This window comes from Protopterus annectens, chromosome 3.part0 (assembly GCF_019279795.1).
Source record: "Protopterus annectens isolate FY-2018-M chromosome 3.part0, PAN1.0, whole genome shotgun sequence".
Taxonomy (NCBI): Eukaryota; Metazoa; Chordata; order Ceratodontiformes; family Protopteridae; genus Protopterus; species Protopterus annectens.
Window position 1 is genome coordinate 1,298,329,809 of NC_056731.1, and position 11,349 is coordinate 1,298,341,157.

Genomic DNA, 11,349 nt, shown 5'->3' on the forward strand with positions numbered 1-11,349 from the left:
ATCATTTTATGTTTATCTTCCATGACATCCCCGTATGTGCTTTCATTAAATTATATTCTTGTGTGACTATACTGTATGGGGCACTTGTATTTATATGATGGTTTCACATCTTTTTCTAGGCTGACATCTCACTTTTTGACCTGCTACACTACCCTGGTTGACTAAAAAGAGTTGCTACAAAATTTAAGTTTACAATAATAATTTTAACACTCCTTTCCCATAGAAAAGTAAGCTGTCACTTTTGGTATTCAAAACTTGAATGCCTGCATGTAAAACCAGGACTCTAACCACTACACTATTCAGCGTGGAAATTTCATCTGTATGTTTGCATTTATCTCCGAGGGGATGTTTAAGCTATGCTAAGCAGATGACCATAACGCGCACTCACACTTAGCTAAGCTTAATCATTCCTTAGGCTTGAAATAAAAAGTTTATATTATTTTCATATTATTATGTTATATAAATGAGTTTTGTGATATTCTGACAAGGCATTGAGGACTGCAAACATGAAATAATGGCATTCATTGGCTTTCAGACTTCTATCCTTCAGGGACTCCTGCTAATACATATCCTGTTATCTATCAACTTTCTTAGTGTGTGAGGGCAAATTTTCAGGTGTGTTCCTAATGTATTATTTATTCCCCCATCATTTGTGCTTTTGTCAACATGAACTGCTGTAAGGGAATATTGGCATCCATTTGCTTTCAGACTTCTACCCTTCCATAATTCATGCTATTGCATGACCTGCTCTCTATCACCTTTCTATGTTTGTGAGGGCTATATGTGTTTTGCCACTTTTGGGGATTTATCCACCATTATGTGTGCATTTGCACACATTTCCTGCTTCAGCAAGTTGCAGACATATTCTATGGCACTTTAGCAATGCAGGGGATGTGTCACAGAACCTGTCACACAATGCTGCAATGATTTCCTATTGCTGATGTTTATTTCAGTGTCTGCGGACAATGAAATGATATTTTTTTTCATTTTAGTGTATGCGGACATTGAGTTACTGGCATAATATTAGAGTAAAGCTCGAATATTATGTCAATTCGGCTTAGAAAGTACCATACAGCACTTTCTGAGTGCAGGGGGCATGTTTAGTGTAAAAAAATAACAAACCCCAACCAAAGGGGCAGCACAAAATAACAAAACACACTGTTCGGACCACTGCCAAATAAGAAACCACAGGTGCAGGTGAAACTTTAATCACAGAACATCAAGACTAAGCACTTTCACCATTGAATAATGGCATCATCAGAGTCAGCATAAACAAACACCAACAACCATTAAATAGTGTACCTTATCCAATGAGCACATTGATTAATAAATACATAATTGCAATCAACTGATACCTAACCAACGAGTCCATTAGTTGTAAATTTAACCTAAACTTTATTAAAAACAAAACATGACATGAACTTTAAAAACAATCATTATAAAACCTCTAACCACATTTAAATAATGTAAGATTTTTGTTTTAAAACTGGCTTCAGCGAAATATAATCATTCAGCCCTGGTTGCCTCATTGCATTTAGCCTAAACTGCCATTCAGATTCAAGACAGGCAACCTTATTGCTGACATCACCCCCCCTCACCAGTAAACACTCTATCAATAATAAAAAATATATAAATTTCCTAAAATTTGAACATTTGACAGAATGTAAAAACAAGGCATTATGAGCATCTTTATTTTTAATAGACCTATTATACTCCATCACCCTTTCTCTTAACCTACGGGTAGTCATACCCACATAAAAAGCGTCACAGGAAGTACATGATGCCACATACACTAAATTCCTGCTATTGCAATTACACACACCAGGACATGCCAATGTACACCTAAATCCTGGAACACAAACATAGGCCCCTTCAGCAATAAACCTACATGCACTACAAGCCCCACATTTACCCATCCAAGACTTCGATGTTTTGCCAACCTTCTCTAACATATTTTTCAAGTTAACTCCCTTGGAAAAAACAATCCTAGGCTCCTTTCCTACTATGGCTTTAATATCCAGCCCTAAACATTCTTTCCATGCAAATCTCACCACAGAACACATTTCAGAGGACTTTTCACTGTATTTTAAAACAAGTGCAGGGCCATCCTGTTTAAAAACATTATTAACCCTAGAATCTCCCTCATCCATTAAAGATGTGCCACCATCAGACACTCCTTGCTTAAAAATGGGGGTATAAATCATCCGCCTCTTTTTATATACTTTTTTTTTAATATTTAACAAAAGCTTCAGGGGGTACCCACGATCAAGCAACATACCTATTAATTTATACATTTCTTGTTTGAAAATTCTCTCCTCACTGACAAGCCTCAAAGTTCTAACCATCTGACCTTTTGCCACTCCCTTTCTCTGATGAAAGGGGAGACAACTATCAAAATGGAGCAACAAATTCGAGTAGTTTTCCTTCCTAAAAATAGTACTAATCAACTCACCCCCACTTTTCGCTATAGTAATGTCCAAATAATTAACACTTTCTTCGTTCCATACATAAGTGAATTTTAAAAACCTTGTAGTGCCATTTAAATAATCTACAAATTCAATAGCTTCACTCTCATTACCTTCCCAAATAATCAACAAATCATCCGGGAACCTGTTATATAACACAATTTTGGAATAAAACACTGACAGAAACACAAACACCCTCTCCCATGCCAGCAAAACAAGATTTGCAAAAATTGGGGCGCATTTAGCACCCATCGCCACCCCAGAACATTGTTGAAAAAATTTTCCTTCAAATTTCATAAAATTGTTATGGAGAACAATCTCCATTAAATCAAATAACAAATTTATTCTGTCCTTATCAACCCTATTGCTGGCATTTAAACTCTCATAAAACATTTCAAGGCCCTCCTTGTGTGGAATTACTGAAAAAAGATTGACCACATCAATCGTAAGAAAACTAAAAGAGTCACAGTCGTTTCTGACACTCCTCAATCTTTCTAGGCAATGCCAAGAATCCCTAAGAATGTGGGTGACTCCTATTAAGGCAGGTCTGGACAATGCATCTTCAAAGGCTGCAAGGGGTTCTGTCTTAGAACCCTTTGCTGAAACAATAGGTCTAAATGACAAATTTTCAATCCCGTTATGCACTTTGGGGATCCCAAAAATGTTGGGCATAACAGGGTGCTTAACCTGCAAATAATCAAACTCCTTTTCATTAATAACACCCTGAAACAATGCATCCAACAAAAATAAGTCAATCTTTTTATATGCCCTGTTGACCTCATTCAGTGACACTCAAGAATAAATAGCCTCATTTTCCAAAAGTTTCGTCATTGCAGCCAAATAATCAATCTTACACATCATAACCATACCCCCACCTTTGTCTGGTTTCATACACCTCACTTTGTCAAAACCCCCTAGTTCTTTTAAGGCCAATCTTTCCCCTTCAGTTAGATTATCATGACAGCAATACTTTTTGGCACAAATTCTTCTAAATTCATATTCCACAAACTTGTCATACACCAAAAAAGCAGCATTACATGGTGGAATAAAAGTGCTTGCACTTTTTAAAGGCACCACCATCGTATAAACATTTTTATCATTATCAACAATATCTTTCTGATGGAAATACACTTGAAGGTTAAGTCTTCTCAAAAATAATTTAAAGTTCACCAAGACTTGCACTATATCCAACCTATAATTAGGAACAAATTTGATCCCTTTACTAAATAGACCAAAATAACTGTCACCTATTTCCAAGTCAGTATAGTTGTAAATTATAAACCCATATTTGGTCAAGACCGAACAACCCATGACAGGATTGTATTCAATCCCACTTGCTTCTTTGTTAAAGTTTGAATCAATCATACAATTGTTAACACTAAATACAGGCTCCTGTGTATCACTGACACAAATGGAAGGCAATTCTTTATCCAAACACTGTTCACAAACTAAACTTACATTACCTAAAGTTAAAAAATTGTCATACATTTTGGGTACAATACCATCACTGGTTGCATTCAACACCTCATCAGTGAAATCATTTGCAGATTCAAAAATATTGCAACTTTGAACAAAGGACTCGTTGGTTGAACCATAATTGATATCACTAAAAACATCACAAACACCGTCATTGTGCAGGAACCCTAGTGGTTTTGATGGTTCCTCCACATCACCCCCCTCCCCCTCCCCATACCCCTGTCGTATATTAATCCCTCTTTCTGATTTCTGTTCATTAAACTTTCCGACCTCCGCAGGCCGCTGGACGGTTCTAAAAAAACATCAACGTCCTGAGAGTCAAATTCATTGATATCACCCCCAATTTGAATTTGACTCTCAGGACGTTGATGTTTTTTTAGAACCGTCCAGCAGCCTGCGGAGGTCAGAACATTTAATGAACAGAAATCAGAAAGAGGGATTAATATACGACAGGGGTATGGGGAGGGGGAGGGGGACGGGTTGATGTGGAGGAACCATCAAAAGTATTAGGGTTACTGCACAATGATGGTGTTTGTGATGTTTTTAGTGATATCAATTATGGTTCGACCAACGAGTTCTTTGTTCAAAGTTGCAATATTTTTGAATCTGCAAATGATTTCACTGATGAGGTGTTGAATGCAACCAGTGATGGTATTGTACCTGAAATGTATGACAATTTTTTAACTTTAGGTAATGTAAGTTTAGTTTGTGAACAGTGTTTGGATAAAGAATTGCCTTCCATTTCTGTCAGTGATACACAGGAGCCTGTATTTAGTGTTAACAATTGTATGATTGATTCAAACTTTAACAAAGAAGCAAGTGGGATTGAATACAATCCTGTCATGAGTTGTTCGGTCTTGACCAAATATGGGTTTATAATTTACAACTATACTGACTTGGAAATAGGTGACAGTCATTTCGGTCTATTTAGTAAAGGGATCAAATTTGTTCTTAATTATAGGTTGGATATAGCGTAAGTCTTGGTGAACTTTAAATTAATTTTGAGAAGACTTAACCTTCAAGTGTATTTCCATCAGAAAGATATTGTTGATAATGATAAAAATGTTTATACGACGGTGGTGCCTTTAAAAAGGGCAAGCACTTTTATTCTACCATGTAATGCTGCTTTTTTGGTGTTTGACAAGTTTGTGGAATATGAATTTAGAAGAATTTGTGCCAAAAAGTATTGCTGTCATGATAATCTAACTGAAAGGGAAAGATTGGCCTTAAAAGAACTAGGGGGTTCTGACAAATTGAGGTGTATGAAACCAGACAAAGGTGGGGGTATGGTTATGATGTGTAAGATTGATTATTTGGCTGCAATGATGAAACTTTTGGAAGATGAGGCTATTTATTCTAGAGTGTCACTGAATGAGGTCAACAGGGCGTATAAAAAGATTTACTTATTTTTGTTGGATGCATTGTTTCAGGGTGTTATTAACGAAAAGGAGTTTGATTATTTGCAGGTTAAGCACCCTGTTATGCCCAACATTTTTGGGATCCCCAAAGTGCATAACGGGATTGAAAATTTGTCATTTAGACCTATTGTTTCAGCAAAGGGTTCTAAGACAGAACCCCTTGCAGCCTCTGTAGATGCATTGTCCAGACCTGCCTTAATAGGAGTCACCCACATTCTTAGGGATTCTTGGCATTGCCTAGAAAGATTGAGGAGTGTCAGAAACGACTGTGACTCTTTTAGTTTTTTTACGATTGATGTGGTCAATCTTTTTTCAGTAATTCCACACAAGGAGGGCCTTGAAATGTTTTATGAGAGTTTAAATGCCAGCAATAGGGTTGATAAGGACAGAATAAATTTGTTATTTGATTTAATGGAGATTGTTCTCCATAACAATTTTATGAAATTTGAAGGAGAATTTTTTCAACAATGTTCTGGGGTGGTGATGGGTGCTAAATGCGCCCCAATTTTTGCAAATCTTGTTTTGCTGGCATGGGAGAGGGCGCTTGTGTTTCCGTCAGTGTTTTATTCCAAAATTGTGTTATATAACAGGTTCCTGGATGATTTGTTGATTATTTGGGAAGGTAATGAGAGTTAGGCTATTGAATTTGTAGATTATTTAAATGGCACTACAAGGTTTTTAAAATTCACTTATGTATGGAACGAAGAAAGTGTTAATTATTTGGACATTACTATAGCGAAAAGTGGGGGTGAGTTGATTAGTACTATTTTTAGGAAGGAAAACTACTCGAATTCATTGCTCCATTTTGATAGTTGTCACCCCTTTCATCAGAGAAAGGGAGTGGCAAAAGGTCAGATGGTTAGAACTTCGAGGCTTGTCAGTGAGGAGAGAATTTTCAAACAAGAAATGTATAAATTAATAGGTATGTTGCTTGATCGTGGGTACCCCCTGAAGCTTTTGTTAAATATTAAAAAAGAAGTATATAAAAAGAGGTGGACGATTTATACCCCCATTTTTAAGCAAGGAGTGTCTGATGGTGACACATCTTTAATGGACGAGGGAGATTCTAGGGTTAATGATGTTTTTAAACAGGATGGCCCTGCACTTGTTATAAAATACAGTGAAAAGTCCTCTGAAATGTGTTCTGTGGTGAGATTTGCATGGAAAGAATGTTTAGGGCCGGATATTAAAGCCATAGTAGGAAAGGAGCCTAGGATTGTTTTTTCTAAGGGAGTTAACTTGAAAAATATGTTAGAGAAGGTTGGCAAAACATCGAAGTCTTGGATGGGTAAATGTGGGGCTTGTAGTGCATGTAGGTTTATTGCTGAAGGGGCCTATGTTTGTGTTCCAGGATTTAGGCGTACATTGGCATGTCCTGGTGTGTGTAATTGCAATAGCAGGAATTTAGTGTATGTCGCATCATGTACTTCCTGTGATGCTTTTTATGTGGGTATGACTACCCGTAGGCTAAGAGAAAGGGTGATGGAGCATAATAGGTCTATTAAAAATAAAGATGCTCATAATGCCTTGTTTTTACATTCTGTCAAATGTTCAAATTTTAGGAAATTTATATTTTTTATTATTGATAGAGTGTTTACTGGTGAGGGGGGTGATGTCAGCAATAAGGTTGCCTGTCTTGAAGCTGAATGGCAGTTTAGGCTAAATGCAATGAGGCAACCACGGCTGAATGATTATATTTCGCTGAAGCCAGTTTTAAAACAAAAATCTTACATTATTTAAATGTGGTTAGAGGTTTTATAATGATTGTTTTTAAAGTTCATGTCATGTTTTGTTTTTAATAAAGTTTAGATTAAATTTACAACTAATGGACTCGTTGGTTAGGTATCAGTTGATTGCAATTATGTATTTATTAATCAATGTGCTCATTGGATAAGGTACACTATTTAATGGTTGTTGGTGTTTGTTTATGCTGACTCTGATGATGCCATTATTCAATGGTGAAAGTGCTTAGTCTTGATGTTCTGTGATTAAAGTTTCACCTGCACCTGTGGTTTCTCAATTGGCAGTGGTCCGAACAGTGTGTTTTGGCATGTTTAGTGTCCATGCACTACTTGAACACACCCTCTGCACTCGTTCACGGTTCCTATCTGTATAGGAAGTACAACAGTGGGCCTTCATGAATATTCAAGGCACTCTGCTGTTCTAAATGGACATGAACCACTTTGTGCAAGAATAGTCTTATTCTTGCATGAAGGTCGTTGAATCTGGGGATGTGTCTCTCTCAAAGAGTTCTTAAATTAATATCTCCAATATTACTGCTGGGTTATCTTTTAGGATGATATCACTTCTTGTCATCTGACTTTTGTTCCCAAGCTAAACCCCATTGCTAGAAACTGCCAGCCTTTAGCATCTACCTGTGAAAAATATATAGCCCTCAGATATTTGCAGCTACTGAAAGACATAAAACAATAAAACACTTACAAGACAATGCAGAAGGTTCCCTAGTTTTAGACATCCTGTGTCCTTGCTGCATTGAAACCATCTTTTACAGTGCAGTTATAAAATAATTTAATTTCAACAATTTTTCTGAAGTTTTGCAAGTTAACCTTCTATGTTCCAGTTTCCACTGTTAAAATATATACATTTCCACAGTTAAAATAGTGCATATACATTTCTGTTCTTTCCAGTAGGGTACACTGTGGATATATCTTTAGGCTCAGTACTTTACAAACCTTTTCAATACATACTTCTGTACCAGCAGTTTGATATACAGACAATATACATTTCTAATACATCTGTAACACAAGCATATGAATCATGTTGATATTCACAAATTATGTATGATTATTTATAAAATTCCAGATAGCTGTGCTGGCAGTATCTCCTTTTGTCACACATGGCCCTGGTCATGACTGAAAAGGGTCTTTGGACCAGTCCACCAACCTGGTTTACAAAAATAAAATAAAATAAAGATAATAAATTAGTGTTTGTGACAAGATTCAGATGTCATCATTATACCATTAATATTCTTCTGAAAATGTATTTTGATGCACATTCTTCTAATGTATGAACATTTTAAGTGAGAAACATTGTTGTTTTATGAAGTACCCTTCATTTAGGGTATGCACATCTGTGATTTCTCAAACGAGATGATGGTGAGGTATTTATTTATTTTGTTCCATTTACTCCAATAGTTGAAATAGGCACCATCCCTTTTCTTTGGAAACCCAGAGTAAACCATTTTGCACATAAGACATGGCAAACAGTTGAGAGCAGACCAATTAATTATGAAAAGGGTGTAAGATATTAAACTGATAAATATAGGTATATGCCATTGGTATATAAACACGAGAAGGGACTAAAAAATGCATTATGAAATTTTTTATTTCACAGTACATCATTTGTTATGTGCATCTAATTGAAGAAATAGCCATTTGTGGCATGAATTTGTTTTTATTTATTTTATTTTTTTACATCTATATCACCAAATTGACATCAGGTATGGATAAAATCTGCATTCCGTCTATTGCTGTGCTACTCAGCAATGATACAGTACATTCAATGCTATGCTATCTAGCCCCATGTAGAAGCAGAAATGGATTTTTTTTTTACTAAAATGCATTCCTGGTGTGGGGTTATTTGGGGTGAGGTGTAAGAATGACAGTTGCTCTGTAATATTTATTTCCTTTTCTATTTTTACTGATGCAGCTTCATGTTGTTATTTACCATGGAAAAATATCTAAACGTCCAGAATACTGAGCCTTAAGATGGCTTAAGATTCACTAGCTATTCCTGCCAACACTACAGAAAAGCTACTTTCAACTAGCTTTGGGACTGAAATTGCTTAAACTAGCAACATGCTGACAGTCGGAGAACCTCTAAATTGAACATTTATCTGTACATCACAAAATGTACATTAGACAAAAAAAGTAATTTTTTCCTAGAAATGCAGTATTTCTTAACAAACACAAACCATTCATATATACGAAGTGCCATAGCATAACCCCACAGGACATTCATCATATTCATTCTACATAAACTTTCTTCTCAGATAAATATAGTCTCTGACTTTATATCTCATATTGTTGTCATAACCAACGGTCATCATATCTCACCCCTGACATATTTCTTATATAATTAAATAACCATTTAATCATAACATGCACTTAATAATTATAATAATACTATTAGGAAAACTGTAATCAACTGAAAAAGATATTTAATAGTTCATCCCCTGGATTCAACAAACTTCCATGCAAGAAGGGAAATGATCATTCCTGTGCAGCACGGCAGCTCGCCTTGCATATACTTGAAGGTGCACTGCTGTGTTCTAATACAGACATGGGTACAATACACATGTTCCCTGCACTCCAGAATTGCCATTTGCCAATTGAAAAGCAGACAATGTAAGTGTCCACGGCATACCTCCAACTGTACACAAGTTGGCAAATAAAGGGAAACATTTGAGTGTAAGACTCCACATCAATCAGAAAATACACACTAATGCAAAACCGATTATTCTGTCAACTTTCTAAGTTTGTAAGAGCAATATTTAAAACCTGTCCCTAGTTGTCCCCACATCATGTAAGGCTTTGTCCAGATTGTTTGCTCTAAGAGGTTGAAAGGTATGACTGCATACCCTCTATATATGTCATCCCATCAATGTTCTAATCATGCAGAAACATAAGCACAGCCCCTCCCCACAGTAAACAAAATAAAAAACATAAATGTAATATTTTTTTGTCGGTCTACAATAAAGTTTATGTTAGTGGGTGCATGCATCGCGCAGCTCTGCTTAGCAAAGCTTAACTATCTGAAGGAGCTGAATAGGAATATATGAGTAAAGCAAGCAATCTGAAATAGCATTGTGGTTAGAGTTTCTGCTTTGCATGCAGGCATTTACGATTTGAGCCCTAATGAAGTATGCTCACTTTTATATGTGAAAGCAATAGTAAAAGTATTATGTTTTAATAAATGAGGTAGTAAATAATATAAAAATGAGTTGTCAGTCCAGAAAAGATGTGAAACCCCATATAACCACAAGTCCCCAATACGGTACAGTAACACAAGAATAAATGTAATTAAAGAACATAGGGGGATTTCAGGGAAGGTAAACATAAAATTATAATATGTCAGTAATGATGAACCGATGCCATAAAGCTGATAGTCTATAAAATGAAATTTGAACAATGTTAACCATTGCACAGCTATGCTTACCAGGTGTAACCATTGCTTAAATATGAATGCTAAGCAATGAGTAGCCCAGCTACGTGGATTTGCCCATTGGTAAGCACTGCTCAACATACCCCTTTAAGCACTGCCAACCTTAGCTAAGCAGGTTTGTGGGTAGCTTAGATTAGCTCAGCATATGCAAAATGATCCAATCACAGCAAGGGGCAGGAAATCAGCCCTATTTAAACCCTGTAGGTGGGAATTTAGACCATAGCTATTGTAGCTCTTCACTGCAGGCACCATGGCTGGAGTAGGTGTGGGATTGCACTTTCGGGCACAGCACTGGGGCATTCAGGAGTCCAGGGTCATGGCTGGACTCCTTGTAAAAGACCATGAAGTGAAACTGCTGCAGGGCCAGTACCAGGGCTCCCAATACAAATTGGAGGCCAGGGACCATCTTGCACATGATCTCACCAGTGCTACTAGCATCCCTTGCACTGGTGAGCAAGTTCGGCACCATTTTGCTGACCTTAAGCATAGGAAGAGGGATCTCTTGGACCAATGGATCCAAGATGCTTGCACACAAAATGTCCTAGCTCTAAGTATCAGTATCAAGTACTGTTTAATGAAAAGTCCAACCTGTGTATGTGATGGATAGGTATGCATAAATGTTTCTCTATCTCCTGTACAGCTGCAGATGAGAGAGCCACGAATGCAGAGGCTCATGCCAGCAGGTTGTCAAGGCTGTGTCACAAGGCTGGTGAGTACAAATCTAGCTTGCAGTATTCTGGTCAAATAAATAGAAAGGAGTAGAATGTCACCTGTCATTATTTCAAAATGTGTATTGTTGGTAGTGA